Source organism: Oncorhynchus kisutch, linkage group LG12 (genome assembly GCF_002021735.2).
Source record: "Oncorhynchus kisutch isolate 150728-3 linkage group LG12, Okis_V2, whole genome shotgun sequence".
NCBI lineage: Eukaryota > Metazoa > Chordata > Actinopteri > Salmoniformes > Salmonidae > Oncorhynchus > Oncorhynchus kisutch.
The window spans coordinates 29,122,380-29,134,667 of record NC_034185.2 but is presented as its reverse complement, the minus strand read 5'-3'; the positions used below and the strand labels follow the sequence as shown (position 1 = coordinate 29,134,667).

At 41.8% G+C, this 12,288-nt stretch overlaps 1 protein-coding gene across 6 annotated transcripts in view; it reads right to left on the bottom strand.

Moving 5' to 3' along the window:
• syne2a (spectrin repeat containing, nuclear envelope 2a) overlaps positions 1-12,288 on the bottom strand; it is a 204,854-nt gene that overhangs the window by 16,739 nt on the left and 175,827 nt on the right. The window lies entirely within an intron of this gene.

Here is a 12,288-nt window from a genome sequence, read left to right as displayed (position 1 = left end):
AGTGTTTATTCAAGTGCCCACAGTTTAGTTAAGTTTATTAGGACCCTCATTAGCTGCTGCACATGCAACAGCTACTCATCCCGGGATCCACATAAAACATACAAATACATGATTTTATTAGGATCTCTTTTATTCTTCATTTGGACTAATCGTCCAAGAGTCCTTAAACATTAAAATACAATTTATAATACGATCACATTTTCATATATAACACACTGTTACAAACAGGCATAATACAATGACATATTGACCAGATAAATACCCGAACAGTCTGAAAAGATAGATTGATTCCTTCATCTACCATAGTCACGCACAACCTTCCTGTAACGAGTGCACTGAGAGTCAGGGAAGCAAGTACAGGGAGTGAGTGTTAATAAATAAACAAAACAAGAACCACAAACAGCGCACCGACATGAAACAGGAACAATAACACCTGAGGAAATAAGGGGAGTGACAGATATAGAGAAGCCAATCAAGGAGGTGATGGAGTCCAGGTGAGTGTCATGAGGCACTGGTGCGCTTGACGATGGTGACAGGTGTGCGGGATAATCAGCAGCCTGAAGACCTAGAGGCTGGAGAGGGAGTACACATGACACTTTCAATTTATTATATTTAAATGGTTCTAAAGTATTGTTTGAATTTATATATTGAAAGGTTTCTGGTTTACCCTGATAAGTTATTATATTTCTTTATTGCTCTAAATAAAAATGTTATTTTGCTCGTTTCTCTTTTGTGTCTGGATAACACTTACAGTGGGGAGAAATAGAGTGGGGAGAAATAGATTGTCCACCATCTACAGTGGGGAGAACAAGTATTTGATACACTGCCGATTTTGCAGGTTTTCCTACTTACAAAGCAGGTCTGTAATTTTTATCATAGGTACACTTCAACTGTGAGAGATGGAATCTAAAACAGAAATCCAGAAAATCACATTGTATGATTTTTTAGTAATTAATTAGCATTTTATTGCATGACATAAGTATTTGATCACCTACCAACCAGTAAGAGTTCCGGCTCTCACAGACCTGTTAGTTTTTCTTTAAGAAGCCCTCCTGTTCTCCACTCATTACCTGTATTAACTGCACCTGTCCACACACTCAATCAAACAGACTCCAACCTCTCCACAATGGCCAAGACCAGAGTGCTGTGTAAGGACATCAGGGATAAAATTGTAGACCTGCACAAGGCTGGGATGGGCTACAGGATAATAGGCAAGCAGCTTGGTGAGAAGGCAACAACTGTTGGCGCAATTATTAGAAAATGGAAGAAGTTCAAGATGACGGTCAATCACCCTCGGTCTGGGGCTCCATGCAAGATCTCACCTCGTGGGGCATCAATGATCATGAGGAAGGTGAGGGATCAGCCCAGAACTACACGACAGGACCTGGTCAATGACCTGAAGAGAGCTGGGACCACAGTCTCAAAGAAAACCATTAGTAACACACTACGCCGTCATGGATTAAAATCCTGCAGTGCAGGCAAGGTCCCCCTGCTCAAGCCAGCGCATGTACAGGCCTGTCTGAAGTTTGCCAATGACCATCTGGATGATCCAGAGGAGGAATGGGAGAAGGTAATTTGGTCTGATGAGACAGAAATAGAGCTTTTTGGTCTAAACTCCACTCGCTGTGTTTGGAGGAAGAAGAAGGATGAGTACAACCCCAGGAACACCATCCCAACCGTGAAGCATGGAGGTGGAAACATCATTCTTTGGGGATGCTTTTTTGCAAAGGGGACAGGAGGACTGCACCGTAATGAGGGGAGGATGGATGGGGCCATGTATCGCGAGATCTTGTCCAACAACCTCCTTCCCTCAGTAAGAGCATTGAAGATGGGTTGTGACTGAGTCTTCCAGAATGACAACGACCCGAAACACACAGCCAGGGCAACTAAGGAGTGGCTCCATAAGAAGCATCTCAAGGTCCTGGAGTGGCCTAGCCAGTCTCCAGACCTGAACCCAATAGAAAATCTTTGGAGGGAGCTGAAAGTCCGTATTGCCCAGCGACAGCCCCGAAACCTGAAGGATCTGGAGAAGGTCTGTATGGAGGAGTGAGCCAAAATCCCTGCTGCAGTGTGTTCAAACCTGGTCAAGAACTACAGGAAACATATGATCTCTGTAATTACAAACAAAGGTTTCTGTACAAAATAATAAGTTTTGCTTTTCTGATGTATGAAATACTTATGTCATGCAATAAAATGCAAATTAATTACTTAAAAATCATACAATGTGATTTTCTGGATTTTTGTTTTAGATTCTGTCTCTCACAATTTAAGTGTACCTATGATAACAATTACAGACCTCTACATGCTTTGTAAGTAGGAAAACCTGCAAAATCGGCAGAGTATCAAATACTTGTTCTCCCCACTGTAGATGGTGGACAATCTATTTCTAGTATTTACTGAATGTTTGGCTGTTTTAAATGGTGTAGATTGTGAAATAAAATAAGCATGTTTTTTTCAATGATCTTGTTGATTGATGACCAACCATGAGCATTGACCATGACTACAACAGAATAACCATATTGCCACATTAAAACAATCCTTGCTGCTCTGTCAGTGCAATCTGCAGCCTCTAATTTCACTTGCTGTTGCATTTCCCCAGTCCACAGAACAGTAGTTCACCTGACTCCCAATTATTGCTTGGGTTGTTTGCTTAAGAATCTTTCTCAATTTGTACTCCCCCCATACTTAATTATATCCCATGCTGTGTTGGCCTTTTCCTGTTGGAACAGACCAACATAACCTTGGTTTTCAAAACAAGTTTGTTCAGGCAAATATTTCCCAGATCTACATGTAGAGCTTGCTGTACCTGTTGAACCTATAGTCTTGCTGTATAAATTGTAGTATAATCTGAAAATATAGTAGCTTGATTTTCAGATAAGGCATAAGGAAGGTCATTGGTATACACTACCGGTCAAAAGTTTTAGAACACCTACTCATTCAAGGGTTTTTCTTTATTTTGTACTAATTTCTACATTGTAGAATAATAGTCAAGACATCAAAACTATTAAATAACACATATGGAATCATGTAACCAAAAAAGTTTTGAACAAATCAAAATATATATATTTGAGAATCTTCAAAGTTGACACCATTTTCCTTGATGACAGCTTTGCACACGCTTTGCATTCTCTCAACCAGCTTCACCTGGAATGATCAGGCCTACCACTGTTGTGTCATCGGCAAACGTATTGATGGTGTTGGAGTCGTGCCTGGCCGTGCAGTCAGGAGTGAACAGGAAGTATAGGAGGGGACTGAGCACGCACCCCTGAGGGGCCCCCGTGTTGAGGATCAACGTGGCGGATGTGTTGTTACCTACCCTTACCACCTGGGGGTGGCCCATCAGGAAGTCCAGAATCCAAATGCAGAGGGAGGTGTTAAGTCCCAGGGTCCTTAGCTTAGTGATGAGCTTTGAGGGCACTATGGTGCTGAACGCTGAGCTGTAGTCAACGAATAGCATTCTCACATAGGTGTTTATTTTGTCCAGGTGTGAAAGGAATCATCTGTGGATCTGTTGGGGCGGTATGCAAATTGGAGTGGGTCTAGGGTTTCCGGGATAATGGTGTTGATGTGAGCCATGACCAGCCTTTCAAAGCACTTCATGGCTACAGACGTGAGTGCTAAGGTTCGGTAGTCACTTAGGCCTTAGTGGTCTTGGGCACAGGGACTATGGTGGTCTTCTTGAAACATGTTGGTATTCCAGACTCAGACTGGGAGAGGTTGGGAATGTCAGTGAAGACACTTGCCAGTTGGTCAGCGCATGCTCGGAGTACACATCCTGATAACCGTCTGGCCCTGCAGCCTTGTTAATGTTGTCCTGTTTAAAGGTCTTACTCACATCGGCTGCGGAGAGCATGATCACACAGTTGTCCAGAACAGCTGATGCCCTCATGCATGTTTCAGTGTTACTTGCCACGAAGCAAGCATAGAAGTTATTTAGGTCGTCTGGTAGGCTTGTGTCACTGGGCAGCTTTCGGATGTGCTTCCCTTTGTAGTCTGCAATAGTTTGCAAGCCCTGCCACATCCGACGTGCATCGTAGCTGGTATAGTACAATTTGATCTTAGTCCTGTATTGACGTTTTTTCTGTTTGATGGTTTGTCAGAGGGTATAGTGGGATTAGAGTCCCACTTCTTGAAATTGGCAGCTCTACCCTTTAGTGGATATTGCCTGTAATCCATGGCTTCTGGTTGGGCTATGTACGTACAAGTCACTGTGGGAACGACGTCATCGATGCACTTATTTATGAAGTCAGTGACTGATGTGGTGTACTCCTCAATGCCATCAGAAGAATCCCGGAACATATTCCAGTCTGTGCTAGCAAAACAGTCCTGTAGTTTAGCATCTGCTTCATCTGACCACTTTTTTATTGACCGAGTCACTGGTGCTTCCTGCTTTAATTTTTGCTTGTAAGCAGGAATCAGGAGGATAGAATTACGGTAAGATTTGCCAAATGAAAGGCGAAGGGGAGCTTTGTACGCGTCTCTGTGTGTGGAGTAAAGGCGGTCTACAGTTTCTTCCCCTCTGGTTGCACATTTAACATGTTGATAGAAATGAGGTAAAACTGATTTAAGTTTCCCTGCATTAAAGTCCCCGGCCACTAGGAGCACCACCTCTGTATGAGCATTTTCCTGTTTTCTTATGGTGGTATACAGCTCATTCAGTGCGGTCTTAGTGCCAGCATCGGTCTGTGGTGGTATGTAGACAGCAACGAAAAATACAGATGAAAACTTCTTAGGTAGATAGCGTAAACTACAGCTTATCATGAGATACTCTACCTCAGGTGAGCAAAACCTCGAGACTTCCTTGGATATCGTGCACCAGCTGTTGTTTATAAATATACATAGAGGTTTTTCCTTTGAGAAATGAAGAAGTAGCACCGTTCAGAACGAGGGTAGAGAGAAGTGTACTGTTTGATAGAGGCGCGTGACCAGAAAGCACGCTCCACATTGTTTTCCTCCGCTATTGAATGCTGTTTATCCCGTCTTAAATTTGATCGATTATTTACGTTAAAAAAATAAATAACATTGTAATCGGAAAGTAGTTTGAAATGTTTGAACAAAGCTTACAGGTAACTTATGAGATATTTTGTAGTCATGTTGCGCGAGTTGGAACCAGTGTTTTTCTGGATCAAACGCGCCAAATAAATGGACATTTTGGATATATATCGACGGAATTAATCGAACAAAAGGACCATTTGTGATGTTTATGGGACACATTAGAGTGCCAACAGAAGAAGCTCGTCAAAGGTAAGGCATGAGCTATATCTTTATTTCCACGTTTGTGTCGCGCCTGGAGGGTTGAAATATGATTGTCTGTGTTTGTTTGATGGGGTGCTGTCCTCAGATAATAGCATCGTTTGCTTTCGCCGTAAAGCCTTTTTGAAATCTGACACATTGGCTGGATTCACAACAACTGTAGCTTTAATTTGGTGTATTGCATGTGTGATTTCATGAAAGTTGAATTTTTATAGTAATTTATTTGAATTTGGCGCTCTGCATTTTCACTGGATGTTGGCCAGGTGGGACCATATCCCAGAGAGGTTAAGAGCCAATAAAACAGGAGCAATCCTCTCCGGCGCCATTATTTAAAGAGTCCAACAGTACCTTTCAGCACAGTGTTCTCTTTCCTTAGATCATCAATCTGATATTGGTTGAATTCTATATTGGCACATAATGCCTTTGGGTGATGGACCATTCTTAATACACACAGGAAACTGTTAAGTGTGAAAAAAAGGCAACTGCCTTTTGCTGTGTACATATCTGATGTTAGAGAAGCTTCCATTGAAGAATAGCCTCTGAGTTCTATTTGATATGTAACTCTCCAACCATGTGTTGACAGGTGATTCAAAGTCATAACAAGCAGGTTTTTTCAATAACAAATTATGATCAATAACATCAAAGGCTGCACTGAAAACTAACAATACAGCTCCAACTATCATCTTATTATACATTTATTTTAGCCAATCATCAGTCATTTAAGTCAGTGCAGTACAAGTTGACTGTCCTTCCTTATATCCATGCTGAAAGTCAGTAGTTAACTTGTTCTTAAATGATTTATTTTTTAATAGCATTGTATACTATAAATTCCTATAGCCACTACCTACCATAGTCTGAGTACCAGTCTCTTTACATTCCACTCCTTTCCACTCCTTGTCATTGTCGAAAGGCCAGTCTCTTCAATCTCAATGTGCGCTGGATTTAAGGCAGAGTTGCTCAATGGTTGTTGGAAATAACATACATATTTTCCATGACAACATTTTGAGCCTCGAAAACAGAATTGGAAACATTCCGCTGTTAGCTCGGCAAGTTGTTTTGAGGCTTAAAATCAAAACTAAGACTTTGTGTGGTTGGAATTGCAGTATGTAGCTAGTTAGTTTGGGAATTTAGACCTGAGCTAACAACCTTTGACAGGCTGGTTTCGTCTGGACAGACAAACAGTTACTTAGCAAAGGGATGCCAAGAGATCTGTGGAGAAAAAAATGATAGTTCCAATATTTGCATAATAAATGTGATTGGAGGATAGCTGTGAGGGTGAGCGAATCAGGATCAAATCCTCCATTCTCATCAAGATCATTAATGATAGAATGTTCATATTTGAAGACAGCAGAAAGGCCAGTCTCTTTGGCACATGATATGAAGTACAGGGAGTGGATTAGCTAAAGAGACTGGTACCCAGGCGACTATTACCCTGCACCACCCACTTTTTTCCCCAGGTGTCCCCTAGTCACCATGGCAACACAGAACACAGAAAATGTTGCCATGACTACATTTGATTACAAAAAGCTGCTCTTTATAGAAAAATAAGCCTAAGTGTGTACAGGTTGGATCCTTCTGCTAACCCCCTGGTAGCACTCAGTACTGTCTTCTACTTGAGGGAAAGTTTTCGTTAATAGTGAATGTGATTCTGTCTGTCTGTCTGTCTGTCTGTCTGTCTGTCTGTCTGTCTGTCTATGCGTTTAAGTGTTTGTGTGTATGTGCATCATGTGTGCCACTTATCTTTGCTTTAAGAGAAAGTCCATATTCAGTATCTCATAAATTAGCTAACAAAAAAGTTAAGTCTATAATGTGGCTTTCTCATTCCATATATAGCAGATAATACTTCTAAATGCTACATATACACTAAATTAGGGCTCCAGACAAACATTTTCACCCTGGTGGCACCAGGCAATGATTTGGTGGCAACCCCCAATTGTTTTTGTTGCAGCGTCACACAATAGAATACATTTTAGTCATCATTTTAGAAAGACATTCACAATGCTTTATTAAGAGGTGTAATACACTACTGAGATGGTATTCAATAAATAAGTTGTTACATCTAACATGTCCAAGCAGGAATGCATTATTCAAAATATTTTGATATGCAACTTAATTTTGTGTTGACAATTAGGATACTTTTGTTCCATTTTACTGGTAAAATAGGGCACCAGAATTTTCAGATTTCTTTGTTCAACAGAGATAAATGCCTTCATCTTTATGTGCACTGATATTATTTATACAATGCTGATTGGTTAAAACCGCATTCCAGCCGATGTCAATTCCACAAGTTACCACCGGCTAAATCTATGAAGTTAAAATGCCTATTTACTCTGTTCCATCTGACTGCACAATCCACTCATCAGCCCAGCCAGGCAATTTATGAACTTGAGCTCCACTATAAAAAGTATTTAGACATTACCTCAAATTTCTTTTAGACTAACATTTGTTTTCAACAGCGGAGATTTGAATAAACCTTACTCTCTGTCTTTCTGGCATTTGCAACATTGTTTATTGTTCAAATTTGATCTCCAGCTGTCCCATAGTAATGAACGTGTTGGGAGTCGGGATGAGACAGACAGGCAGGCAGCTTTTCTCAGCCAGTCAAAATCATGAATCAGCATCATTTTTATGGCTATAAAAAAAAAACTATCAGAAAAGTACAGCTAGTTTGCCGTCTTTCCAGCTTCAGTTTGAAGTGATTGTGTTAGCTGTGCTAATAGCTCCTCTGTACAACAGGGACATAACAAAAGAGCACATTTTCTATGCCAGGCAAAATCGAGTATCATTAGCTCATTGTTTTAAAAAATATATATTTTACCCCTTTTTTCTCCCCAATTTCATGGTATCCAATTGGTAGTAGTTACAGTCTGGTCTCATCGCTGGAACTCCCGTACGGACTCGGGAGAGGCGAAGGTCGAGAGCCATGCGTCCTCCGAAACACAACCCAACCAAGCTGTACTGCTTCTTGACACAATGCACATTCAACCTGGATGCCAGCCGCACCAATGTGTCAGAGGAAACACCGTACACCTGGCGACCTGGTCAGCGTGCACTGCGCCCGGCCCGACACAGGTAGTCCGCGATGAGACAAGGATATCCCTGCCGGCCAAACCCTCCCCAACCCGGACAACACTGGGCCAATTGTGCGCCACCCCATGGGCCTCCCGGTCACGGCCGGCTGCGACAGAGCCTGGGCTCGAACCCAGAATCTCTGGTGGCACAGCTAGCACTGCGATGCAGTGCCTTAGATCACTTTGATCTGTTATTCTGGCTGCACTGTTTGACATGACTGTAAGTTCGACGTAGTTGGCTAACAAGCAAGCAAGAGATAAGAACGTTGCCAGCCAGTATGGCAATGGAACATTAAGAACGAACAAAAGACTGAACGACTGGGTCGCGTCTCTGGGAACCAAACCGATAGAACGAATGATCAGCCGGCTTGGGTAGCAACCCTAGATTTGTGTCGGGACTAGATCTTGTGGAAGAATGAAATAGTATGAATAAATTATTCAAAATAACATTTTGAATGAAAATATGTCAATCATTATTTGAATACGTTGGTAACCCATTGTATGAAGCCGGTGTTTGGAGGATATATTGGCACGGTTTGCCGGCCCATGCCAATATATCCTCTAAACACCGGCTTCTCAGGCATTATCACTTAACTATAGACCTAATTCACCACCTGAGCAACCACCTCAAAACACATTAGCTAGATAGCTAACTAAATATAATATCTTCTGCTAATGTATTAATATAATAGTAAATGTAATGTCCTAACAAAACGTTGCTATCAGTGCACTCACGATGGCTGATGCACAATTTCGTACCCTTTGTATTTCAAAGACATCAGATATATTGTTTGTAAAACAGTGTGCCTTGAGCGCAATAATGATCGTTGAGAAATGTAATTATACCTATAGAAAGCTGAGACTCTCCTCTCTTTGATATGGACAACTAGTTGCTTCCAAAGTATTTTTTTGTCCTGCATTGAATTTCGAAATGTTATACAATCACGAGGGGCACACGAGGGGGGAGAGAGAGCATGAGAGGCTCACTCATTACAGCAGCTGGCCTCTGTGAAACAGGCAGGCACAGCATCAGGGCAGACACTTTTATTACAGGAATCATGAGGATAATGCATTATACTGTTTAATAGGTTATATCTGACCAAAAAATAGGTTTTGATTGAGGTGACCAGAAGAATGTGCAGCTCGCAGCAGTGCAACTTATATGTATTGTATTGCTTGTATGTATTGTATTGCAATTCAGCTTTAAACTGTTAATATACAGTATACATGAAACAAAACTAAACCAAATTAAACTTAACCAAGCACTAAACTAAACCAAACTGAGCCCAAACAAAAACTAAAGTAAACCACACTAAACTAATCAAAACTATACCAAACCAAACTAAACTAACCATGAGACCCACATTCCCTCCCACACCTCTCGCAAAATCTGACAGCCCAACAAAGAGTAGTGACACTGGGCCACACAAAAGACACTGAGCCCCAGGGCAAGCTTCCATGCTGAGCCAGTGTATAGGAAGAGAAGGATGGACAGAGGGACAAAGAATGTGTGAAGAGGTATGGAGAGAGAGAGAGAACATTAAGGGAAAGGGAGAAAAAAGCAAGGCAAACAAAGTGACCGTCGCTACGGGGGGGGGGGGGGGGGGTCGCTTAGAGACAAGGCTCTATAGAGGTTACAGTTATATAGTAACAATGGTCCCCACACACGTCTCGCCTGAGACTTAGAGAGTGTAGGAGTGACTTCCTGAACTTATAATGGTCCGGGTACAAGATGTGTTAAGAACAGATGTAGGATCAGCTCACCCTCCCCAAACCATTAAAGTAAAAACACAACAACACGCAAACCTGTCCATAGACCAGTAGCAAGAACAATGTCATGCTACTCTAAGCTTAACCTTTAACTTAGCAAACAATGCTCTCAGGGCCGTAGCAAGGGTCTGAGTTTTATTGAGGTCTGGAGGTCAAGACATTTTAAGAAAGTTGAAGCTCATTTGCTGCATTTCTATACAATTTAAAAAACTCTAAAATTGTGTTTGGAGAACAGCAAAAACAAGCAAAAATGACCCCAGCTTTAGCTTAATTCACCTCAGTCAATCTACAAACACATAGCCTATTAGCAATAAATTAGCCGCTACACATTAACTCACATGAACTCAGCACCAGGATTAAAAACTATAATTTAATACTGACAGAGGGATCTGTTAGCAGAAAAATATTGTATTAACATAAGATAAAGAAATAAGTCTGCGTTACAGAACAATTTGTTTTGCAGTTTTACAGCTAATTTCCTGCAATTCTACAAATTTTGCATTGATTTATGGCATGTTAATAGGATATCTGAGTAAGTGACTAACAAAATCAAATGGTGGACCCCTGAAGGTCAGTGACCCTGGGCACGTGTCATACCTGTTTCAACCTAGCAACACTCAGCCTTTGTTTCCCATATAGGTGTCAGGAGTGGTGATGGCCCACCCCCAAAGAATAGTCAAGGACCCACTACGGCACAAACTTCAAAGTAACTCACACTGTACCCTGTAGTTCACCAATGTTCCTTCAGCTTTGCAGCTGCAGTACAATCACTTTTATTATAGTCATTATCATCTACTGTCTACATAGCCAGCCACCGTGCGTATCCACAGACAGATGGACAGTCTTGGAATCAGAGGGGATTTAGCGTGTATGGCCCCCTTCAAAAGTCTAGGACTGTACCATATGGCCTTACGTCTGCCTTCCGAGTCCCCCTTGGTCAGCCCAAAAGTGGAGGGGACCCAAGCAAGTTGGAGTGGGAGGAGAAGGGGGTGGGGGGGTTCTGTCACCCTGCATTAGCCGTGACGTGGTGGGGGCTAAACAATAGGAAACAGCACTATAGCCTACTGGTGCTAATGATAGCCTGGACCCCGTCAGCATCTGTTATCCGGTTAGCATAAAAGCTGACTAGAAATAAACGATGTTGCCACTGTGAACAACACTCACAGCACTCACTATGAACAATGTGCCATCCGTTGTGTCTGTGGTGTCTGTCACCCAGACAAGCTGAGCGCTGTGGTATCGGAGCATCGGGTCTCAGACCAACAGGCTTAGTCTTTAACATGTAAATAGTCTCTATCTGCTGCTAGAAACTATTTGCAACACTGACTCTCCATACATGAAAACCTTACACACAAGCGCGCACACACACACACACACACACACACACACACACACACACACACACACACACACACACACACACACACACACACACACACACACACACACACACACACACACACACACACACATACTGTCAATACTGTTGCTCTATTTATACTATTTATTTAACTGCGCTACCTAGTCACTATTCAATTTATGTTTGTAAATACAGTCATACTTGACATAGCACATTCCTAATCATACATATCAGTTACTACTTTGCATACTACCTTCTTCTAATTACTTGATCTTTTTTATTTGACTTGATCTTTTTTATTTTGCATTTGGCCTTTTATTATTGATATTGATTATTGTACTGCAATATTGAGGGAGCTAGCACGCAAGCATTTCACTGCACCATTCATAAATGCTGTAAACTGTGTACGTGACAAATACAATTTTGTTTAAAAGAAATTGGCCTCCTGAAGAGCACAAAGCAACTGTCAACATTCGGCCACGGTGGCACCTGACCTGGCAGACAGACGGGAGGTTGAATAAAAGAAAGGTTCACCCACCAAACTGAGGCAAGGAAGGATATGAAGTCGCTTGTTGTCTTGTTGCAGCTTCTGTAACCCTTACGATTGTGGTAGTAGTAGAAGTAGTAGTAGTGCTAGTAGTGGTAGTATTGTAGTAGAAGCAGTAGTAGTAGGCCTAGTAATAGAAGCAATCATTTGGTGGATCATTTGTCCTAAATATGTTTCTTGCATATACCAACTCTCCCTGAGAGTGGGGTCACAGCCAGGGTGAGTCATTATCAACGGCAAACCTGGAGCGTTGCTCAAGGGCACAGACAGATTTTTCACCTTGTTGG